A 25,392-nucleotide genomic window follows, 5' to 3' on the forward strand; every position below is an offset into this window, starting at 1 on the left:
ACTGCATGAGAAATTTTTTTTTTTTTTTATAATAAAACTGCATGAAATGTTAAGGTGCGGCCTTTAACTAATTAATGTTGTCATGACTGGGTGTATGAATGTGTTGGGACTGTAGGCGTGCTGGAGGAGGTAATCACTTTTTCTTATGAAATGCCAAAAATACGAGTTAAATTTGCATAATTCGTTATTTTTTTGGTGTTTGACTCTTTTGCGTGGGACTGGGTTGGTGCACATGGTTGGTAACTAGGACAATTGGGGGCGCGCCGCAGGCTGGTTTCTGGAAAATGTTGCGCGTTCTAGGGAGGAAAAAAAAAATATGTCGCGCTGCGGCGCCTGCGCAGTTTCGTTCTTCTCGTCTCTCCGAAGTTTCGGGATAACCACGGAGGAAGGAGGGGAGAAAGAAAAAAAAAACGTCATTTACACTGGTAGTTATTTCCTCCATATTCTGCTTTTCACACCACACATCGTGAGTAAGTTCGTTTTACGAATTGCGTGCACGTTGTCTGTAGCGAACAAACGCGTCTTACTCCCGCAACAGCACGAAACGAGGAATACAGCGGTGGAGCTAGCCGACATTTCGTCCTCTATTTCGGCCGCCGATAATCACGTAGCAACGGCGGTATTCTGCGTAACCGAGCGGGTCACAGAGACGCAGCACCGGGGCTTCGACACCCGCTGTACATCCTCGGTTCGGCATCCGCTGGTTCACAGAATTAAATCCGCATCCAGAGAGATAACACCAATGTTTTTACGGCGTGCCGACCAGCCCATCATGCTAACCGAGATGGCGGAATATGTGGGTTGCTCCCTCGGCTCTTCGGCAGCTGGGGGCAGGAATCGCTGAGCTCTACAAAGACGTGGTGAGCTCGCAGCTGATTGGTTCGGCCGGGTCACGTTGTCGACGTTGACGTAATATTGATTTAAATTATAGGTTTGCCAGTGCCAACCAAGGAAGACCCCAAAATTATGCTTTTGTTGTCTTACAATTAGGCACATAATATTGCAGCATGCTTATTCTTTGTTTTAAAAATGTTTTAGTCTGTATCCATGCCTATAGGAACTGCTGCTGCTGCGGCCCAATTTCCTGCTGGGGTCATTGAAGTTTCACTAAATTTAACAAGTTTATTCAGCCGCACGTAATTAAATAGTGAAATTTGGCATTGTAGTGCAGGAATTAAAATCTTCAATCTCTTGTATCTTCTCTATGAGCATTAACACATAACTTAGCTCTCATTCTGCAACCTTTATTTTGAAAATAACTTGATTAAGACCGCAATGTAAGAGACCATGGTGGACCCATTGTTTATCTTAACCTCTCTGTTGTTTTGACTCCTTTCCTTCACTTTCTGTTTTTGAGTTAAATAATTTAAGTTCTTGATTTTGTCATCACACTTTTGTTGGCCTCCTGCAGTCACACAGGTGTTTTTAGTCCAGGCTGAACTGGACTGGACTGGGTGGGGGATCTGGCCCAGGCAGTCCTGTAGGGCTGTGGATCCAAACTCTGCACCCAACTGGACCATAGTGGGCTGGAAGAGACAGGAGGAAGAGCAGAAATCATCATGTCAGGCGTGTGGCGTGAGGAAGATGATGAAGAGTACAAGGTGGGAGGAAGAGGAGGGTCCAGGTCCAAACCCAGGTTCTCCTTCACAGAGATCAAACTGCTCCTGGAAGAGGTGAAGAGGAACAGATACATCATCCTCAGTGAGTAGGATGGCGGTGTGTGTGTGTGTGTGTGTGTGTGTGTGTGTGTGTGTTCCTGTAGAAAATTGATTGTGGTAGCAGAGATATTCAGAGAGCTTCTGCATTGGCACACCAGTTAAAGTATGAGGACCAGAGGGGAGATATTCTGCAGTTTATTGTCTTTCTGAAGGATTTCTACTTTTCCACTTTATTAGTTGACTATTACAGATGATTGAAGGGCTTAAAGACAAATCAAAATATTAATCAGAAATTAAGGGTCATCGTATTAAATCTTAACAAAATCACAAAACTCATTCACCTTTAAACAAAGATACAGCTATAATAACAACTCTCTCAAATAATGCATCCAATTCACAGTCAACTTGATGCAATATGACATGCAGTCCAACATGCAACAGCAAACAAAAGGAGAGATTGAGCATTGCCTGATCTGACCTGTTGTGCTTTGTAGCAGGTGTGTGGTTCTGAAGCCGCTGGGTTCAGATTTCAACCTTTACATGTTCTCCCGGTGTTCACCTTGGTTCCTCCCACAGTCCAAACACTTGCAGGTCAGGTGACTTGACTGGCTCTAAATTGGCCACAGGGGTGAATGTGTTTGTGTGTTCACTCTATGATGGACTGACCTGTCCAGGTTGTTTCCCTGCCTTATTCCCAATGCAAGCGGGGATAGGCACCAGCTCCCAAAGACCCTTATTAGGACCAGGTGGGTTTAGAAGAACAGATTTCAGCTCTGATGAATCACACTGCACTCCTTTATGTGAATGTCTCATGTTTGGTGACCCTTTGACCTTTTCTCTATTGGCACATCACCAGGCTTAATTGGGTATATAACATTGGGATCTTGTTTGTAGCATGACTAGAGACAGGACATGAGTTTGCCAAAAGTCCTAATTCCCTCTACATGTGTGCAGTTTATTTTATTCATGACAATCGGCCGCTGCAGTTGGTGCAGAAATACTTTATTGATCCCAAAGGGGGAATTGGGTCAGTGGCAGTTGCCCAGATTCTCAAGAGCAAAATATGTACAGTACAGGCCAAAAGTTTGGACACAAATTTCTTAAAGTAATGATGGCCACTCGTTTTTCTTTAGTTAGCTGATTGGTTCTTGCCATAATATGAATTTTAACAGTTGTCCAATAGGGCTGTCGGCTGTGTAGTAACCTGACTTCTGCACAACACAACTGATGGTCCCAACCCCATTGATAAAGCAAGAAATTCCACTAATTAACCCTGATAAGACACACCTGTGAAGTGAAAACCATTTCAGGTGACTACCTCTTGAAGCTCATCGAGAGAATGCCAAGAGTGTGCAAAGCAGTAATCAGAGCAAAGGGTGGCTATTTTGAAGAAACTAGAATATAAAACATGTTTTCAGTTATTTTACCCTTTTTTTAAGTACATAACTCCACATGTGTTCATTCATAGTTTTGATTCCTTCAGTTAGAATCTACAATGTAAATAGTCATGAAAATAATAAAACGCATTGAATGAGAAGGTATGTCCAAACTTTTGGCCTGTACTGTATGTAAGCATAAATGAAATTACAGGAAATAGAAAAGGATAATAAGAAATATAAAAAAAATATGCATTCGTAATTTGTGAAAGAAAAAGAGAAAGAAAAAGTGTGCATAATCCCTACAGTAATATTATGACAATATGGACATAAGAAATTGAGAATATGTAATGGTATACCTATACACACCGGGGTATTTGCACTATTGAAAGTTCTACAGGTGTAAAATCATTGCTTATAGTTAAATTTATTAGTTAAATAGTTGAACAAACAGTAAAATGTTGCTACAATTCTGTAATCCGCTAACTCAGGATCATATAGGTACAGCTCTACTTTGAAGTGTTTTACACCTAGTGAATGCAACTGGTAGGGGAGAAGACCAGTAGTTATGTGGGGTTTGAGAACCTGAGTTTAGACTTTCACAGGAAACTAATATCACTCTCTCGAAACCCAAACTAATGAAATTTTTAGCAGACCTTAAAGGCAGGGGGAACTCTGAGGTAGATCAGTCCTAAATGAAGGATTCATGTACAAAAAATATATTGAATACACTCCAATATGATTGAACATCATATTGGAAATGGAGGACAAAGTCTGGCTATAAACTAACGTATCTAACTGGACTTGATATCATTCTACGTGTTAAACACGTCACTATGGGATGTAGCAGCAGCAGCAGCAGCTGGTAGCAACACAGTGACTACTGTCTCTTTGTGTGGCACGTTTTTCATTTACACATCAACAGGAATGGACCGATTTCCCACAGTACTTTGCAGCTGCTGTGGGCCACAAGAAAGAACAGAAAAAAAAGGCTTAAAGTTTGTCATTTGTGTCTTTATTTGCATTGAAACCAAAATCAAAGTTGAGTATAATTTCCAACTATGACATCTGCTGGCCAAAACTGATGTTGCAACCAGTGAGGAACAGACAATTTTAAGGGAAATTACATTCAGAATGTATTATATGTAATTGTTCTTCATGCTATTGCAAGCCATTAATTTGCATTTAATGCTGTGTTGTTGGCATGTAAATAAACTTATGCAAAATTAACTTTTTCAACACAATACAGACTCATTTGAAAAACTTACTAGCCTTGCATGTGAAATAGAAAGGTGTGATAGTAATGTCAGTGTTTCAGTCATCTGGGATCATAGTGTGAGCTGGGTTTCATGCAGAAAATGTCACCAGTAGCTCTGAACAAAGCAACACCTGACTGGCCAAAGATGCCCTCCATCTGTATATAAGACTCCCTGAAAGCTGGCTTGGCATCACCTCGCACACACTGATGTAAACTGTGCCACCAAAGAGTTTGTAGCTCCATTGTTACTAGAGTTGGCAGAACAAGCAATAAAGCACAGAGAGGCATGTGGATAAAGATGAACTGTAAGGATGATGATGATGATGAGCAGAGCTACTTTTATCGCTGGACGGTTGGAGCAGGCTGGTTGCAGATGAGTGGTGTCTGGCACTGCACACTGGATGCAGATGTCAACCAGTAGGGGGAGACAGTGATGCGCATTTAAATTTTAGAGTAACAACAGTATCTGTTGGTTCAGAAATGTTGAAATTATGACAAGAACTGCTGAGTTTCCCTATGGCCATGTCAAATAAATAGCTGCATTTTTACGTTCTTTGGTTTGGAGCGAGAGTCCTTCACCTCAGTGATCCTTATAATGATCATCTTCCTGTTTTGTTCTTTTTCTCTGTCTGTCCCTGCGTGTCTACAGAGAAGTTTAACCATGGTGTGTCAGCTGAGACCAAGAAACAGACCTGGGCTGAAATCACAGAGCAGATCAACGACCTGGGAGAGAATCGCAGAGAGGTTTGTTCACATGATCATTATTTTTATTTTTATAGTAGAAGCTGTGGTCAGTATGTTTTGGCTACATTCTGTTTTTCAAACTTTTTTTTCAAATGACAATTATTACCCAACGTACCGTCACATACAGTTATATATGACTTTATTCCATCCCAGGAAACAGTAGTTTTCTCCACATACGGCCTAGGTCTTTGCTTTTTATCAGTATAGCAGCAACTGACAGTTTCTGCAGTTTTACTGAAATCAAAATGATCAGGGGCCTCATTTATAAACATTGCATACGCACAAAACAGGGCCTGAAATTGCCGTACGCCGCTTTCCACGCAAAGGTTGTGATTTAAAAAAAAAAAAAAACTTGACGGAAAAATGTGCAGTCCTCCACGTAAATTCTGAACCATCCGTAAGCCTACGCACATCTTGGAGACTCCAATTGAATCCAAACTGCATCATGATTCGTCTCACACATTTATTTACACTCCATATCAAACGTTAATTGTAAATCCACTTCATCACAAACATTCCAAACAGCAGTGATATTTGTGCTCGCGCCACTGAGCCATAACTATTGCATAAGGAACATGCATTTAAAAAAAAAAAAAAAAAAAAAAAAAAAATATATATATATATATATATATATATATACACACACACACACACACACATATATACATATATACATATATATATAGTAATGAGTGTAACTGATGAAATTATTATCACTGGTTGACAAATTACACAAATGACCTTAAAGAATTGCAGCACAGTGCGTTCCCCTGTCACACTTCCGTCTTCAAATCATGCCAGGGTGGTGGATATCACAGATTGAAATGTAAATTGTGACAAGTTTTGAGGCAAGCAGTCTAATTGCTGTAAACATATAAATACCGTGGTGACACTCATGCGTAATGTTGCGCGATGGATGCATTGGCACTGCTGGAACATTGTGCAAATGGGAGGATCAGGAGGGAACAAGTTTTCAGAGACCATGAAGATTTCCTGGCCCATAATGATTTAGATTCCCTAGAGCAATGCTTTTGGATCTGTGTGCTGAACTGGGTCCATTATTAGAGAGGCCGACCCGGTGGAACCACGCTGTCCCTGTTCAGTTACAGGTGTTAAAACCCTGGGGTTTCTGGCAACCGGCTCTTACCAGCGCAAATTGGCCGACAGGTATGTGTTTAATATTATCAACAATAAAATGTTCAACTCTCTGCCTGAAGCCACTTTTGGGAATAATATAATTCTGTGACATTATCCATAGGTGTGGGATATCGCAGCCGGCTCTGAGCACACTAATGCCTGCCGTCTTGGATGGCATTGTTAATGTGACCAGTCGAGTCGATACATCAGATTTCCCTTCACTGTGGGAGGACAGGCCAACAATAAAAGGCAATTTGCAGCAGTGTCCGGTTTTCCAAATTTGATCGGCGCAATTAACTGCACTCATATATTGCTATAAGGGCTCCATGTGACAATGAATGTGTGTGTTAATAGAAAACATGCACATTCCATTAATGTACAACTCATATGTGACCCCAGCATGCACCTGACAAATTTAGTGGCACGATGGCCTGGCTCAAAACATGACTCCTTCATCCTGACACACAGCTGTGTAGGGAACAGACTGCAGGCAGGCGCTGTGCATAATTGCTGGCGTCTTGGGAAGTCAATTTAAAAAAAACAAAAAACAAACTTATTGTAGAAATTCCAACCAATCAAGCCTGACGTACTGATGCACTCTGCTATAACCTGCAGCCTCCAGCCTGCCAGTAGCCACTGTCACCTGCAGGCTGCAGGTGACAGTGGCACCTCGATTTCTGTCCCTGCGTTCCAAATCGCATACTTATACTTTTTACTTTTAGTAGGTACTGCAGCTGCCCTTACAAAGTATGTAGTTTAGTATGTAATATGCATGCATATGCATACTATTGGGACACACTACATACATCGTCCCTGAAGTCCACCCCTCTCGCTCACTTCCACCACCGTCCGTAGCGCCACATTTGAATGTTGTTGTCAAAATGCCACTGCTGTTTCATACTGCGCTGTCCTCTGTCATATTTATTATCTTCTGTCTTCGTGTCGCTTCTGCTGTCACTGAGCGAGTTTTGTGTGATATGTGTGTTTTGTTGTCGTCCGTATGTGGGCGTGGCCTGTACATGCAACTCAGTCAGTGCGACGTAACGTCCGCTGCACAAAGGATTGTGGGTCAGAATGGCCAGAGCAGCATGCTGAAATCCATACTGCGAAATCTGACCGGATATAGTAGAACATCCTGATACTCTTGGCATACTGCATCTGACATACTATGTATTGGGACACACTAAGTCTTTTTTTCCCTACTAAATAGTATGATAGTATGAGTATTGGAACGCAGGGCTGATCTGTAAAATTCCGTTTTTTTCCGCCTTTCTCTCCCAGGTTGCCATGATTAACTGTAACACACCATTGGTCAGCTGGATCATTTACATACGCATCAATATTCATAAGGTGCTTTGCATTGGCCATTTATGGTTGAATGTGGGCGTGTAGTGGGCGGAGGATGAGACGCAATCTTGTCCGCAAACTTTCAGGTGGTCTGTGATTTATAAAGGGAAATTGCTTGCAGGTGTGCGTACGCATGGTTTTATAAGTCTGGGTTTTTTTATGCGTATGCTATTTTTGGCTTTTGGGCATACGTACACTTTTAGTATGGATCCTACGCAAAGTTGTATAAATGAGGCCCCAGAGCAGTAGAATCTGAGCAAGTGTTCGTTTACTCACTTTCAGTTTTATTGAAATCAATATCGGACATTACAGGCCACATTTTGTCAATCAGTGCAGTCTGAGGTTTATTTTCCCACTAAGTGCTGTAAGAAGACATAGACCTTTTTTCCCCCATGTTAAAAGAAATTATCAACAGAAATTATCAAAACAAAATGTTGCTGATCTGCACACAGGTTGCAAACAGTACAGGTCACACTGAAATGAGACAAATAAATGAGATAATTAGATAAATGAATCAATTACTGTGAAAAAGGAAATTTATTACTGGTGTTCTGTTTCTCATCACAATTCACATCACATGAGTTATGTTTTACTTCAGCTAACATACACTATATTACCAAAAGTATTCGCTCACCCATTCAAATGATCAGAATCAGGTGTCCTAATCACTTGGCCTGGCCACAGGTGTATAAAATCAAGCACTCAGGCATGCAGACTGTGAAACAAGACATTTGTGAAAGAATGGGCCGCTCTCAGGAGCTCAGTGAATTCCAGCGTGGAACTGTCATAGGATGCCACCTGTGCAACAAATCCAGTCGTGAAATTTCCTCGCTCCTAAATATTCCACAGTCAACTGTCAGCTCTATTATAACAAAATGGAAGCGTTTGGGAACAACAGCAACTCAGCCACGAAGTGGTAGGCCACGTAAAGTGACGGAGAGGGGTCAGCGGATGCTGAAGCGCATAGTGCAAAGAGGTCGCCGACTTTCTGCACAGTCAATTGCTACAGAGCTACAAACTTCATGTGACCTTCAGATTAGCCCAAGTACAGTACGCAGAGAGCTTCATGGAATGGGTTTCCATGGCCGAGCAGCTGCAGCCAAGCCACACATCACCAAGTGCAATGCAAAGCGTCGGATGCAATGGTGTAAAGCACGCCGCCACTGGCCTCTAGAGCAGTGGAGACGCGTTCTCTGGAGTGATGAATCACGCTTTTCCATCTGGCAATCTGATGGACGAGTCTGGGTTTGGAGGTTGCCAGGAGAACGGTACATTTCAGACTGCATTGTGCCGACTGTGAAATTTGGTGGAGGAGGAATTATGGTGTGGGGTTGTTTTCAGGAGCTGGGCTTGGCCCCTTAGTTCCAGTGAAAGGAACTTTGAATGCTTCAGGATACCAAAACATTTTGGACAATTCCATGCTCCCAACCTTGTGGGAACAGTTTGGAGCGGGCCCCTTCCTCTTCCAACATGACTGTGCACCAGTGCACAAAGCAAGGTCCATAAAGACATGGATGACAGAGTCTGGTGTGGATGAACTTGACTGGCCTGCACAGAGTCCTGACCTGAACCCGATAGAACACCTTTGGGATGAATTAGAGCGGAGACTGAGAGCCAGGCCTTCTCGACCAACATCAGTGTGTGACCTCACCAATGCGCTTTTGGAAGAATGGTCAAAAATTCCTATAAACACTCTCCTCAACCTTGTGGACAGTCTTCCCAGAAGAGTTGAAGCTGTAATAGCTGCAAAAGGTGGACCGACATCATATTGAACTCTACGGGTTAGGAATGGGATGGCACTTCAGTTCATAGTATGAGTAAAGGCAGGTGAGCGAATACTTTTGGTAATATAGTGTACTTCCACCACAACTGAGAAGGTGAATTAACCATTGGGCCATGTTTTATTCATAGATAATCCTCATACCATGAGGTCAACTCCCCACTGCAGGTATATAGATCATTTTAAAATGACTCATAAAATAATGAAAATGGTGTTTATTGTTAAACATTTCTTAGCCACCATGGCTTATGGACAAAATAGTACTTTCCTTCCAGGAGAATGAGTGGCAGCAGGGTTATCAGTAGCAGTAAGAGGTTAAATGCGAAGGTTACGTCTCCTCTGCTGGAAATGTTTTTCTTTTTTCTATCAGGTGCGTCAGATCATGAAGAAGTGGGCAGACCTCAAGTGTGACGGAAAGCGGCGCATGGCAGCCCTGAGGGGCCCCAATGGGAGCAACCTGAGGAAGAAGAATCTGGGCCCTGTGGAAAGGATGGTGCATAAGATACTACTGATGAGTCCTGGAACAGGTAAACAGAGGTGGGGTGTAACATGGATCCATGGACACATGATGTCATACGCTGGCATTTAGCGGCACCAAGTGCAGTGTTTCTGCAAGCTTCAACAAGGAAAAAATGGAATTGTTCGATTTGACTGCAAAGTACAGAGAAATGTGAAACTGACTTTGCCTATGGAATGAATGCGAAAATGATTTCGCAGTTTTAGTGACACCATTTGTAAGACCTTTAGATCTGAAATAAAGACTGAGTTTAACATTTTTTCCAGGACTTTTGAGGCCTTGAATGTAAGTAGGCTTAATCAGATATTTTTAGTCAACACACTACCATTTTCCCCAGGATCTGAAAGAAGTAGTTCAGTGGTTCCCAACCCAGTCCTCAAGGACCCCCTGACCTGCAGTTTGGGGCTGCGTTCCAAATCGCATACTTCTACTTTTTACTTTTAGCATGTACTGCAGCTGCCCTTACAAAGTATGTAGTGTAGTATGCAATATGCATGTGTATGCATCCTATTGGGACACACTACATACATCATCCCTGAACTCCGACCCTCTTGCTCACTTCTGCCGCCGTCTGTAGCGCCACATTTGAATTTTGCTGTCAAAATACCGGTGCTATTTCATACTTCGGAGATGCAGCAAATTGCCTCTCCCAGAGCTCGCCAGAGACATGCACGTGCTTGTTGTGTACGTCTGCTGTCACTGACCGAGGTGAGTGCGTTATTTGTGTCATGTTGTATTCCGTGTTTATATGTGGGTGTGGGTTGTACACGCAGCTCAGTCAGTGCCACGTAACTTCCGCTGCGCAAAGGATTGTTGGTCAGAATGGCCATAGAAACATGCTGAAATCTGACCGGATGTAGTAGAACATCCTGGTACTCTTGGCATACTGCATCTGACATACTATGTATTCGGACATACTAATTCTTTTTCTTGCATACTAAATAGTATGGTAGTACGGGTATTGGAACGCAGGGCCTGTTTCAGCTCTACTCTTTCACACCTGATCCATTTAAGGGCTTCATGCTGATTGGCTGAAACAGATCTACCTGAACAGGACATGCATGAAAGTGCATGGGCCTTAATTGGGTCAGGTGTGCAAGATTAGAACAACGGAACAAAAACCTGCAGAACGGGGGCCTTGAGGACTGGTTTGGGAACCACTGAAGTAGCTTGAGTTGTAATTGTTGTCTGCCCACTACTGGTTAGATGGCCACACTGCACTGAAATTGAATTTTGTCAGAGTGCAGGGATTAAAGTTCTCTGTCTCTAGACAGATTTCCGTTAGTTGGAAAAAGAGGGGGAAAAAAAAGACCAAAAAAAAAAAAAAAAAAGTTGCACGTGCATTTTGTTGTGGTACAGTTTTGACTATCCAATGAAATGATGTTAGGCATTAAACTGACGCTGTAAACCAATAAAGCCAGCCAGAGCCTTGGTATTAGCCAATCAGAAACAGAGGAGGGCGGGTTCACCCCTGCCCCTCAGGGAAGAATCAGAGCTCCGTTTCACAAAGCAGGTTTAGTGAAAACTCTGAGTCTGTTAACCCTGAAATGAGGGAAACTCTGAGTTTTCCGTTTCACAAAGGGAGGTAACTCAAAGCAGAGAAAGAGGGGTAACTCTAGCCTGTTTCACAGAGGGAGGTAACTTAAGCTTTCGGTCAGTTACCGCAGTAACAGACTCCATGAAACTAACCTGGTCAGGACCAGGTTTTTCTCATGTGTCCGCCCTCTTTCAGCCACACACGCCCTGCGTTCCAATACTCATACTACCATACTATTTAGTAGGAGAAAAAAAGATTTAATATGTCCCAATACATAGTATGTCAGATGCAGTATGCCAAGAGTACCAGGATGTTCTACTACATCTGGTCAGATTTCGCAGTATGGATTTCATCATGCTGCTCTGGCCATTCTGACCCACAATCCTATGCGCAGCGGACGTTACGTCGGACTGACTGAGTTGCGTGTACAAGCCACACCCACATACGGACGACAACAAGACACACATAAAGCACAAAACTCGTTCAGTGACAGCAGCAGCGACAGGAAGACAGAAGATCAGAAATATGACAGATGACAGTGCAGTATGAAACAGCACCGGCATTTTGACAACAACATTCAAATGTGGCGCTACAGATGGCGGCGGAAGTGAGCAAGAGGGGTGGACTTCAGGGACGATGTATGTAGTGTGTCCCTATAGTATGCATATGCATGCATATTTCATACTAAACTACATACTTTGTAAGGGCAGCTGCAGTACATACTAAAAGTAAAAAGTATAAGTATGTGATTTGGAACGCAAGGACGGTATTTAACTTCCTCATTCATTCAGTCAGCAGGCGAGTTTTGGCGTGGCATATTAGTTCTGCCGTCTGTTATTAAAAAAATAATAATAATAATTTTAAAAAAAAAAACAGTCAGTAGGCATTTATTAGAAGTCCATTAGTAGTTAGGTGGCGACTTTTTCACAAACATGGCATGTCCTTTCCACAACGATCCCGTGGATGAAGGTGCAGTGTTACTGCACAGAGAATTAAATATTCGTCGGGAGATGGTTACTACAGCTGCTGTCGCCGACTTTTGCGATTGGTCATTTATCTTTAACACGAAGAAGATTCCCGTAAATTTCCACATGCCAACATGGACGCATTGATAGTGAAGGAAGGCTCTGACATTTCAAAAATAGATCAAACTGTGAAAAACAAATGGAGATGCATTGGGAAGCGATCGCACGGCAGAAAAGGGGCCATTCTTAAAGCGCGGTGCAGCGCATTGCAGGGGAATATGAACTGGCCTGAAAAAAAATTTCAGTCAAAATATTTCTTTTGCTTTAATCCCTGCAGTGTTTTCGTCCCATTTGGTTTTTTTTCTCTTTTTGTTTTGTCTTTCTCATTGGTATTAAAGGAAAAGACTCCTCGAAATAACCAGATGCATGAAAAACCTGGAATTGTTTTAGACATTTATTTTCACATGATACACTGACTAACCAGACTAACCAGTCTAGTCTAGTGAATGAACTGATGAAGCCACTTGTATAAGGGGTGAAACGTCTTCTAAGACATATAACTTCATTGATTAGATAGGTAAAAGACTGTGTTTGAGAGTGGCGCAGAAGCGAGACAGATGTTAGCAGTTACAGGATTTTATTTTGAAAACAATGCTAAAATAGAAGAGGTAGAGCAAGAACATGGAAAGGGAAAAGAGGAAAGGTTTTCATGGTTTTATCTTTGGTCCCCAGACATCGACAGTGATCTCGACTTTGGCGAGGATGATGAAGAGATGGCAAAATGTCGACGTAAAGTCCCACCCCCCACCGCCTTCTCCTACCTCAACATGACAGACACCAGCTCGCTGCCTCTGCCAGGGGGAGCCTCCTTTGACCTCTCTCCTCTCTCCTCGCCTGAGAAAGACCTCAGCGGTAAGCAGAGCTGCAGCCAAGACACAGGAATGTAGTTTTTTTCCATCAAGTTAGTCATTTGTCACCATTTGAGCTATTTCAAAAGCCAGCTAGATTGTTAGAAACATAGAAGATAATGGTGGCTGGTTATCTGCCAAAGTGGCTTGTAGACTGTTTTAAATGTTTGGATATTGGTATCAAAATATTTCCAGACACCACTGGTGGATGCACCAATCTGATATCCAGTATCCAGGTGGTTTGATTAACATCCAGTCTGGTTATAAATGTATTTACTTATTATGCAAATGGTCAATTTTACTGTAAAAAAAGTATTTTCTGCATACAGTTGTCCACCATGTAAATGTTGTGTTAGTAGATGAAGTGTTAGGGTTAGGGTTAGGGTTAGGGTTAAGAGGACAACAGCCCAGTTAATTGCATTATTTGTTTTGTAATGAACATTTTATTGCAATGTTAAAACAGAAACAGGACAGACATGAATCAGTTCACTTTAATCAAAACTGAAAACCTCCACTCACAAAAGGGGGTCAGGGTAAAAAAAATACACACACGCACACAGACACCCACCCACAACAGACCACCACCACACTGACATTTCATCTAAGAATAAACAAACACATCCATTTAATACACTAAGTTGACCACTGGGTTACAGATAACCAGTTGGTGAAAGGGCCCCACGTAATCATGTATTGGTCAAGTTTATTTCGCAGAGAGCAGGTTACTCTCTCATAAACACCCAACTGAGCGATTGTTGTAGTCCATTATTCGTAGTGAGGTGGGTGTTTCTTTCTCCAGTGTCTCGGTAATATCCATTTAGCCTTTGTAAGAGCCAAAATAATCCATCTCTTTTTGAAGGAGGAGAAGTCAGAGTCCTGGAGCTTGGTGGTTGAGCCCAAGATAGACAGTTTTGTGGAAATTTGGAATTTTTTGTGCAGGACCTCAAAACAATCTCTTGAATATTTTTCCCCGAGTCCTTAAGTGTTGGACATGTCCAAAATATGTAGTATATAGGCACCATTTCCTTCACATTTCCCGCAAGAGACTACTGGTAAAAGGTTCCATTTAAACCCTTTAAGTTGTTGTAGTGTCCGATGCCACCTGTGTATTATTTTCAGTTGGATAAACCTATTGCCCATTATGACAAAGTATGAACTTCTTCTTCTTTTTTTTTTTTTTTGTTTACTCTTTATTCATGAATTTTCAATTTCTTCAAAAAAAAACAAAAGAAAGACACAATCTCACACACACAGACAAAAAAAGAGGTCAAAGGTCAGAGATGGTCATGGGACAGTCAGTATAAAAAACAACAAAATGTCTTCAAGATAGTGAAGGTACAGTAAGAAAATAGAAACATACATCAATTATGCGAGATCTGTTACACTGTTCAAATATGCTAACCATTTCCTCCACCTTTTTTCTCCCAATTCTTTTTGGAGTCTTAAGGAAAAGAAGATGCAGCTTTTTAACAGTGCTAACAAACAGGTCAGCAACAGGATAGTTTTTCTGAGGCCAGTTTTTTGTAGTGACCTTCTTACTACCTGCCAGCAAGATCTTAAGGAGATAAGAGTCATCTGTGTCCATGTCAGCGTGTATATGACCCAAATAAAGGAATATAAAAGTTGCATCAATGTCAAAACCAAGAGTCTTTGAAATAATAATTGCAACTTCCTTCCAGAAGGATTGAATGGCTGGGCAAGACCAGAAAAAATGTGCATGATCAACCATAGTCCCACCACATTCGCTCATAGCATAGCTGTGTACCGGTTTGTTTGGATTTCTGTTTAGGAATAATTAAGAAGTGGATCTGTTTTTTTTTTTTTTTCCAACAGAAGTCTCTCCAGGTCAGGGAATTAGTGGAGGATGACTGTGTTTTCCATGCGTTCATTCACACACACAAGGATACAAGGAAGTTTATTGGTCATCATACAACAGGTTGTATAATGAAATTAAAGTGTGGTTCCCTCTTGATTGATTAATTGATTGTATAAAAAATACAATTTTTAAACATGGAGGAGTGCAGATGGTGCATTTAGTAGTCTCACAGCCTGAGGGAAGAAGCTGCTCTGTAGTCTGGTGGTACGGCAGCGAATACTTCTGTATCTTTTGCCTGATGGCAGCAGGGTGAACAGGCTGTGGCTGGGGTGGGTGTTGTCTTTTAGGATCCTTTTGGCTCTGCACAGGCACCTCACCTCCCCAATATCACTGATGCTTGGTAGATGGGTGCCAATGATGTTTTTGGCAGATTTAATCACTCGTTGCAGAGTCTTCCTGTCCTGGGCCGTGCACATCCCATGCCAGTTTGTGATGTTTCCATTGTCAGGATGCTTTCAGTCGCTCCTTTGTAGAAGTTGACAAGAACTTGGCGTGGGAATTTTGCTTTCTTAAGTTTCCTTAAGAAATACAGCTGTTTCTGAGCTTTTTTTTAACCAGTGCAGAGATATGTGAAGTCCATGACAGGTTCCATATGATGTTGATTCCCAGGAACTTAAAACTGCTCACTTGCTCCACCTCAGCTCCATTGATGTAGACAGGGTTGTGTGTCTTTGCCTCCTTTTTTCTAAAATCAACTATCAGCTCTTTGGTTTTGCTGACGTTGAGCAGTAGGTTGTTTTCTGTGCACCATTCTGCAAGATGGTTGATTTCCTCCCGATATGAAAACTCATCATTGTTGGAAATCCGGCCGATGATGGTGGTGTCATCCGCAAACTTCACAATAGAGTTCTCTCCATGTCGGGGGTTGCAGTCATGGGTGTACAGCGTGAACAGGAGGGGGCTGAGCACACAGCCCTGGGGCGCTCCGGTGTTGAGCACTAGAGTGGAGGAGGAGAGACTGCCAATCCGAACTGACTGGGGTCTGTTTGTGAGGAAGTCCAGTATCCAGTTGCAGAGAGTGGTACTGATGCCCAGAGTGTTCAGTTTTCCAATCAGCTTCATGGGGGAGATTGTGGTGAAAGCTGAGCTGAAATCAACAAACAGCATTCTGGTGTAGGTGCTGCTTTTCTCAAGGTGAGTGAAGACTGAGTGGAGAGCAGTGGAGATGGCATCCTCTGTGGATCTGTTGGTTCTGAATGCAAACTGCTGAGGGTCCAGACTGGCAGGGATGCTGTTCTTTATGTGCTGGAGAACCAGTTTCTCAAAGCACTTCATCAGGATGGGGGTGAGTGCCACAGGGCGGTAGTCATTTAGATTAGACACTGCAGACTTTTTAGGCACAGGGATGATGGTGGCTGTCTTGAAGCAGGTGGGAACAGTCTCCTGTGACAGTGATATGTTGAAAATGTCAGTAATGACATCTACTAGCTGGTTGGCACATGTTTTTAGGACACGGCCAGGGATGTTGTCAGGCCCAGCAGCTTTACTCATATTCACTTTCAGCAGGACTTTCCTCACATCCACTGTGGATACTGACAGTGGCCGGTCCTCTGGAGGCGGAGTAGACTTTACAGCCTTTACAGGGGGGATTTACTCCAATAATATAACATGTTAAATTATTATTATTATTTTAAAAATGTAAATTACTTATCAAACACACCTGTGAGTTGATATAATATAGTTAAAAACCATATTATGCGTTTTTATTAATAAATAAATGCCCAAAAAATTGTATATTTTGTCTCCATCAAGCTAGTGAAGTGCGTTGTAGATGGTAGGTTATATTTAGGATTGAAAATAGAAATCATGTTTTGAAAGCCTTTGTCTTCCACCATGGAGAGTGGGCGCATATCTGTTATTAGCATGTTTAAAATGCTCTCAGTCAGCGCTGCAGCTTCTTCAACAGTGCAGTGCGGTGCAGTCCGGACAAAGCTGTCCATCCGCTGCCAAGATGTACTGGGAAAACAGACAGAACGAAAAGAAATGAACATAACGCACAAGGTCATACTGCCATCTAGCCCTGCTCACTTAAAATCCAACTAATTACATATCTGCTTTAAGCAATAGCCTAGAAGATGTGTTCATGTGCAGCATTTAAAATTTACTGGGGCCATTTTGATGTTTGAGTTAAGGTGTGTGTATGTGTGTTGGTGTGTGTGGGTTTGTGTCTTGGCTATTCTCCTGCACTGCTTTCTTTTCCCACAACATTTGGACTAGCCTGTACCTTTTGTCATCGAGACTTGCGTTATTAGACTACCACAAATGCATACATTCTAACTAGCGCTGCTGTGATTCTCAGTTAGCAATCACGTTAAATCGGCAAACATTTATGTTAGGCTAATGTTGAGTGGAAGACGGGTTTGTGCTGGCTTCGGATGAGCTGGTCTTGTTCACAAATGGATGCTTTCTGTTCAGATCCTGAAGCATCGACGGAATGCTGTTGTGGTAGGCCAGTTCAACTTTGCAGTACACGCATTGCACGATATTCTTGTGTTTTTTTTTTTTTTTTTTAAGTTTGAAGTGATCCCAAACTTTGGACATTTTCTGCCTTTTGTGGGCAGTCTCTTCGCTCTCTGCCATAGCACCAACTTTTTGACTCTGCGTCGTGTGCGTCACTGTTTACAGTCTGTGTAGAACACAATCCCCGGAGCGGAACGCAAGTGATTACTTGAACAAAATAAGCGAAAATGAATCCTCGAATCCTGTAATCAAATTACTCGATTTCCCCGTGTAATCGTTGCAGCTTTATTAGGTATGTTTACCCCTAAATATTTTAAATAAAGATGAATACCAGTTAAAGTTATAGGTTGCAATGAATTCCTGTGTACGACTGTAGTTAAATGTCAGGACCTGTGTTTTATGTACATTAAGAACAAACCCTGAATAAGTTCCATATGTTTTCAACATTTCCATCAGCAGAGGGAGACCTGATCCTACATCCTTGATTGTGACAAGCACATCTTCCACATATAGACCTATTTTGTACTCCTCTCTTCCTATCATTATCCCCCTTAATCGCACCTCCTGTCGTATAACACCAAATCTATGTAGAACTAAGTAAAGGAAATCCTAAAAAAATGACTCAACAACTGTGAGTCTATTTGCCTGGTCTTGGTGTGTGTATAGGGTTCTATAATATGTTTCGAAAACTTTTTGTATACTATTCAAACTATTACGTTATTGGGTCTCTTATTCTATGAATAGTGTTTTCAGCTTGTTGTTTTCTCAATCTCCAGGCAATATACAGGGGTTTACGTCTCCCTTGTCATTATCCTGTAAATAATTGCTTAGATCTGACTATATTGTATCTCTAAAGGCAGGATCATTCAACATGCCAGTGTTTAGCCTCCACAGTGTTTTTCGCAGACTACCGTCTAAATGCAGTGTTAAACTCCTGAATGGTCTGAGAGGTCCCTCTGGCCCATACTGCATTCTTTTAATCTGTGCAGTTCTCTTTTGAACATAAAAAAATAATCTAATCTTGAATAAACTGCATGACGAGCAGAATAAAAAGTGTACCCTGGGGTAGTTCCATGCATGGCATGCCATGCATCCATCAGTCCCAAATCTGCTAGCATTCTATTTATACCTTTACTTATCGGGTTCTTCTATTTCTGCCTATTTGTTGTGTCTGAGGAACGAAGCAAAAAGTTGTAATCCCCACAAGCCACTAGAATCCCATGTGATTCTGATGCAATCAAACTAAATATTTTCCTGTAGAAGGTAGAGTTCTCATCGGGCCGAAAATTAAGACCTGACCCGAACCAGGCCCGACTGGGCCAGCCCGAGGCCCTACCCTACCCGACCAATTAGCCGAACTTTAGGCCTGACAGCCCGATAAAGCCTGAAAAAAGAAAAAAAATCGCCAAATTCGCCATTATTTAGCAGCGCCGGTGGCTCAAATTCTAGTAGCAGTGAGAGAACGGACATAATAGTTGGCAAAAGGCAGCTTCAAATGTTCAGTTGTTCATAAAACATAAAAGTAGGCTATTAATTTCTCCGTTCTCTACTTCTCTGTTGTAAAGTGTCTTTGGGTACTCAGAAAAGCGCTGTATAAATTAGAGATTTTATTCTAACCCCTGAGCCTACATAACATCATTCTGAGTTTCCGACTCACCTCTTGTCCTCCAGGGCCAGCAGAACTCTGCACGTCTTCAGTCGGACAGTATTGGGAATAAATAAATACTATAAAGGCTTTGTTTGAATCTTTGTTCTTCCTAAGTCATTATTATTGATTGAATATTAAGCAATGTATCAGATATCACACAGCAAACGATACTTTAACTCCATAATAATCCAACACTTTATTAAAAATATATAGGCCAGCAGCAGTGCAGTCTTGTAAACAAAATAAATACTGGCAAACTACAAACTAAATATCACTCTGAATGGCTAAATTGGTGGAGAAATTGGCCACTCTGTCACTGTCTGATTTATGACTCTGCAGAGTCTGCCAGCACAGCGGGATACTGCTGCAACTCTCTCTCACTTGTTTGCGCTGCGCTCACACAGCTGGTTGTCTGTCTGTCACTGAAAGTTTAGCCTCCAAATCCAATCCAGTCTCTCACTCTCTCCACCAGTCACATAAAAATGAAACGTCATAATCAATAACACAACACATAATTCTATTTTTTAATTTTAAAAAAAATCCCCCACAGAACCCGAAGTCCGACCCGACCCGACCCGCCCAATTCACGTAAATTTTAGGCCCGACCCAACCCGAAAATGTCGGGTCTTTTCATTTTAGCTATCATGTTGCTCCTTTTGGGTTATTTAAACCATTTACATTTAGTGAGACTAAATTATTTTATTGGTAATGCATAATTATATGTTTCAAAAATGCCATGGTGACTCGTCAAATCGGGGCTCAAATCGGGTCACTCGTCCAGTGTTTCCTGACCTTAAGCAAGGAGTCACATAATTGTTCCTGTAATAGTGTGAGTGATAACGCGATGATCTTTCTGTTGTAGCAACTCTGTGCCAAATAGCTTCGACCAGGGAGATAGCCCACCACTAACTTAACTTTCGATCTGGAACAAGCTTAGTTTGCCTCTTGCCCCACTATGTGGTAGCCATGTTCTTATATACTTTATATTGATAGCGTAATAGTACCATTTGAAATTGGGCAGAGAGAATCCCCCCTTCTTTATATTTCTTTATTCCTAAACGGTGTTGTGAGTTGCCCCAAAGAAAATCTAAAATAAGACTGTCAAAAGCTATGAAGCAGGAGTCAGGAATATTCAGAGGATGGTGGGATAATATGTAATAAATCACAGGTACAGTCATCATTTTAACAGAGTGTATTTTCCCCCCAAAGCAAAAGATGGATTTTGGTCCACCTACTGAAATCAGATTTCATTTTCGGAAGAAGTGGATTGATATTTTCTCTTACAATATCTTTTTAATTGGGAGTTATTTGAATGCCCAGGTATCTGATACCTTTCGAGGACCAGCAAAGCTTCCACTGATGAAACAAGGTGGATGAGCAATAACCCGATATGGGCTTTGCCTCTGATTTATCCCAGTTAACACGATATCCAGATAATAATGTGAATTCCTCAATACAGTTTTTGTAAGGTGGGTATAGACTTTTCTGGTTGAATTAGCAGCAGTGACATATCATCTATGTACAGTAAAGGTTGAGACAATTGCCCACTGTGATCCCATGAATATCTATATTATTGCCACTTTAGCTTCATTCAAAGTGTCTGAAATGTCACTTTCTGCAGATTCCGTATACAAATTTCAGATCATTGTCACAAGTGCCTCTGTGGCTGCAGTCAGCGCTGTAGTCAGCACTGTAGCCACAGAAAAAGTTGATTCAAAACAGTGCCAGCTTGTAGCTGCAAGTCTGCAGTTTCACCGCATTTTCAAATTGCAGCTCCGAGACAAAATAATCAAAGTAATCCAAAAAGAGTCTTGTGAGAGTGTCGTGCATCTTTTCCGTCCCAAAAACACAATTTAACTTTCAGTTTTATACAGGCAATCGACTGTGAACCCAGGAACAGGACTGACTGTTTATAGAGTTTTAGCTCTCAGTGCCATCTAGTGGTCAGAAATCAATGCAGCTTTATTGTGTGGTGTTCAAAAATAAATACTTGTGTTTACTAATATATTGTATAAGTACACGCATTTGATAAACCTGGTTACATGTTGATGTGATGTTGCTGTTTTCCAGGTGATCCTTTCCACTCCTCTCCTGACTTTGAGTTTGACATGGCTGAAGATGGAGGTAAGAATCTAGTTTTAAACATCAGGCGGTTTACGCCAAGCAATGCTGAAAATCCCCATGATGTCTAGATTGCTGTAGATTGTTGGTTACTAACCTGTCATTTTGTAGTTACCATCTGTTTTTTATGTTCTTTATTCAGGAGAAAACTTAATGCACATGCTTTGGCAGCTTTTGTATAAAAGCCATAGTAACTTTTAAGATGCGTTCATTGTAACCACGGATATTCCAGTGTTGCTGCAGCTTGTATTTTCATCCAGAATTTCTTTAACAAGATCAGCAATAGAAGCTTCAGTCTGGAAAGGTTCATCAAGCCTTCAGTCTCATACATTTTGTTTAAGATGAACCGCCGGATGTTGCAGCGATGTGTTATCAGACATTTTGTAGAAGTTTTTTTCCCCAAATGGTCGAAATCTCATTTTTGAACAAAATTCTTGAAATATCCTTTTGATCCCAGAAGGACTGTTAATGAAAGGCAAACAAAATTCAAAGCAGATTTAATTTGTAGAGGATTAGTTAAAATTGTGCTGCTGCAGTTTAAATATGTTAATGGTGACTGTTTATTGTTTTATGAAGTCCAGAGAAAATTATGTCTCTGTAATCTTACAGGTTACAAAACCATGGAGTGTTTTTTTCTGTCTGAGAGATAAAGGCCTTCATTTTAGCAATGACTTACATGCCGTGAAGAAGCAAATCCAGTATTATGGCTAATGTGAAGTTTGAAATGTGAATCAAAATCTAAAGTATCACCTTTTTTAACCTGTTGCTTTACTTTGAGGACAAAGAAGTGCAAGGCTAGACGTTTTTCATGTAGAGAAGTTTTTTTTTTAAAGAAGAGAAGATTCCTCTCCACAGTGATATTCAAAAGTATCTCTAGAAATATCTTTCAGCTAGAAGCATCTTTAAATAAATCTGTAAAACGGACATATTTCGTGTGTCCTTTATCAGATCGGACCATGGATTTCGACGACGATGATGATATGTTTTCCTACCGGCCCTCACTCCCCCCGCCTTCCTCCTCTGTTCCTCTGGACCCGCTCCCTGACGATGCCCTGCTGCGGAACAAGCCCGTCCACACCTACTCCCGAAACAATAGCAACACCAACCACCACCCCACTCACAGCCAAACGCTCCCCCGCCCTGCTTCTGGCCCATCTTCTTCCTCCTCTGTTTTCCCCTCAACTGCAGACTCGGATGCTGCCTCATCCTCCGTCAATGCTCCGCAGTCACCCTGCAACACCATCACCAACACCAACGGCTCTCCCTCTTCCCTCATCGCTCCCCCTTCTTCCTCCTCTTCCTCGCTTGCTCCACCACGCCCCACCTCCCCCCTCCCCTCCCCCCCCTCCCTCCACACCTAATCCTCCACATCCAGAGCCCTCGTCGTCTTCCATCCCTCTTCCTCCTCCACCTCTTCTTCCTCCCGTTCCTCCCGTTCCTCCCTTCTCTTCCGCTGCAACATCCTCCTTGATTGCTCTGGCCCCAGCCTCTGATTCCTCATCTTCCTTCATCACTCCTCCTCCACCTCCTCCTCCCCCTCTCCCTGGCTTCCCATCATCTTCCTCCATCTCTCATAACCGCACCCTCCACTCTTCTTCCTCCAGTTCTTCCTCTTTGCTCCTCCCACTGAATCGCCCCTCTGCCTCAGGCCCTGGCTCCTCTGATCCCCTCCCAGCGGGCGCGTCCTCTGGCCGTGCCCAGGACCATGTCGCCCACCTTGCGTCTCAGAGCCTGCAGCAGCAGCAGGCAAGCCGTGTGCTGCTGGCCTCGGTATCCCAGTCGCTGGAGACGCTGGCCCAGTCGGTGCAGCTGCTGGTAGAAAGTCAGCAGGAGTTTGTGCAGGAGTCTTTGATGCTGCAGCGGGAGACGGTGGATGTGCTGCGCGATTTCTCCAACACCGCCCTTACCATGCTGCGTGAGAAGTCCAGCAGTAGCCACGTGGTGACACAGGCCTCCCACTTCTGACCCCACCGAGCTCAAACAGCTGGTAGATTTTTAACGGAGATGTTGCACATGGGACGGGATGCAGCTGCATGCCGAGCACAGGGGAATTGGTTATTGCAGACTCACCAGCGTCTGCAGGTGATGACCATCATGTGGGGTCCTGAAATTACTGATGAGACAGGATACATTGTAAATGAGACTGATAATTTGACATTTACAGCCGCTGTGGCCAATGGACAGAGTCACTTTCCTGGTTTTGAGAGTAGACAAAGGCACAGAGGTGAGAAGCAATTTCAAGCCGTGAACTTATAGGACACTTTTTGGTTGCAGATGTATGATATGGTTTTTTTCCCTCGTGTACCCCCATGTGTCTTCTCAAGAGGCGTTTTTTAAAGAGGCCACGTTTTTCAAAGCTGCTGTGTATGGGAAGACTTTTTGAAACGGCGCCATCTGGCTGTTGGGTTTGATGACACACCTGACAGCACTCAGTATCTTGTGCTCCTCATGCCCTGACACCTTTTTGTGCTCTGTTCATGCTCACTACTGAGCAGGAAAAAAGCCTCCTATCTGATCATGGCCTTACACACACAAACGTGTGTACCTTTTGAGATGCAGCCATTCACTGGATGCAGAGGCATTGGGCTCCAGTGTGGTTGAAGGACATTTAAGACAGTGTAGTTAAAACTAAAGTTTGGTAGTTAAATTAAGAGAAATGTTAAAAAGTGAATTATATTGCCAATTTATGGTGCAGAGATGCTGAAGTTGAGTCATCCCCTCACAGAAGTACACACACACAGTCATGAAGATGAGCTGATGTGAGAACAGACTCCGTTTCTTCCTGAGTGCCCAGGAACACCTGACTGGGTGAGAGACTTTCACTAACCTGATGAGAGAGATGAGAGGAGAATATAAATACTAATCATGCAACTAAACTCCAAACTGTGGCAGTGCAGCTACATGTCATCAGTGTTGACACACACATATATAGCTGCTGCCTTGCTGCAGGGCACCTTGGCAGCCGGAGAGTCACCACATCTTCCCAGGCTGGTTCTGCCTGTGGCTTGCACACCTGTTGGAACAACCATTTGTTTCTTTGTGTTTGGAAGATGGAAAAAGTTCAACTTGATATGGCTACTGCTGAATTTCTGAACTACTAATCTCATTAGTTTCCTTGCTTTCCAAGCTCAGGACACAACAACAACAACAACAACAACAACAACAACGATAATATAGTGAACATAATAAAGTTTTATAATGCATTTGAAAGCAGTTCCAAAGTCCTTGACAGACAGGAAATGATAAATAAAGAAAAGCCGGACGAAGAATTATCAAACAAAAACAAAACTCGTGAGTGTGATTTTTCTAAAAATGTGACAGTGAAAACTGAAAGGAAGAAACAGTCATTAAGCCATGTGCCTGCTTGTGAAATCATGACACACCCCAATGGAAGGAGTTCCATTGGTTATTGCTGTGTCACGTCTGGAGGATCAGTATCATTGATAAATTTGATAAATTATTTCAAATGAAAACTTAAATGTAATTTCCTCTCAGTGGTCAGGCTGGAAGTTGAATCCTGCTGTTCTGAATGTCTTCAGGTTTCTCTCTGCAGTGACACATCTATCAGCTGGTTTGTCTCCTCTTATTGTCTCCTATTTTCAGCTCACAAGGGGCATGATGATACCCCTGGAAAAAAACTTGACTAAGTGGATGAGGTGTGTGTGTGTGTGGGTGGGTGGGTGTGTGGGTGTGTGTGTGTGTGTGTGTGGGGGGGGGGGGGGGGGACAGGCAGGCGGTGAGGCAGGTCAGACAGACCTCTCGCTTTACTGAAAGGTCTCAGGTGTGATTGAGTCCTTTTGAAGTGTTCTTTAGCAAGACACTGAACCTCTGGCTGCTCACTTGCAAGGCAATCTGGGTAAGAGAAATGCCTACAATCAAAATGAATCTTTTTTTTTAAACCAGCAGAATCTAGAGGTGGTGAGGGGATTCTGATGGAAAGAGTTGTGGAAAGTATTTCTGTAATTATAAATCAGTATAATTAGACTTTGTTTAATTGAAAGATCATTGTTGGACCAACTCTCACTCCCCCTTTGAACTCCACGTTGTATTCTGAATGTTG

General features: G+C 42.4%; 1 pseudogene; it reads left to right on the forward strand.

Moving 5' to 3' along the window:
* The first annotated feature begins 302 nt into the window (after positions 1-302).
* Positions 303-25,003, forward strand: LOC115370004 (proline-rich receptor-like protein kinase PERK10; annotated as a pseudogene).
* The last annotated feature ends 389 nt before the right edge of the window (positions 25,004-25,392 follow it).

The sequence above is a fragment of the Myripristis murdjan genome, chromosome 13, assembly GCF_902150065.1.
Source record: "Myripristis murdjan chromosome 13, fMyrMur1.1, whole genome shotgun sequence".
NCBI lineage: Eukaryota > Metazoa > Chordata > Actinopteri > Holocentriformes > Holocentridae > Myripristis > Myripristis murdjan.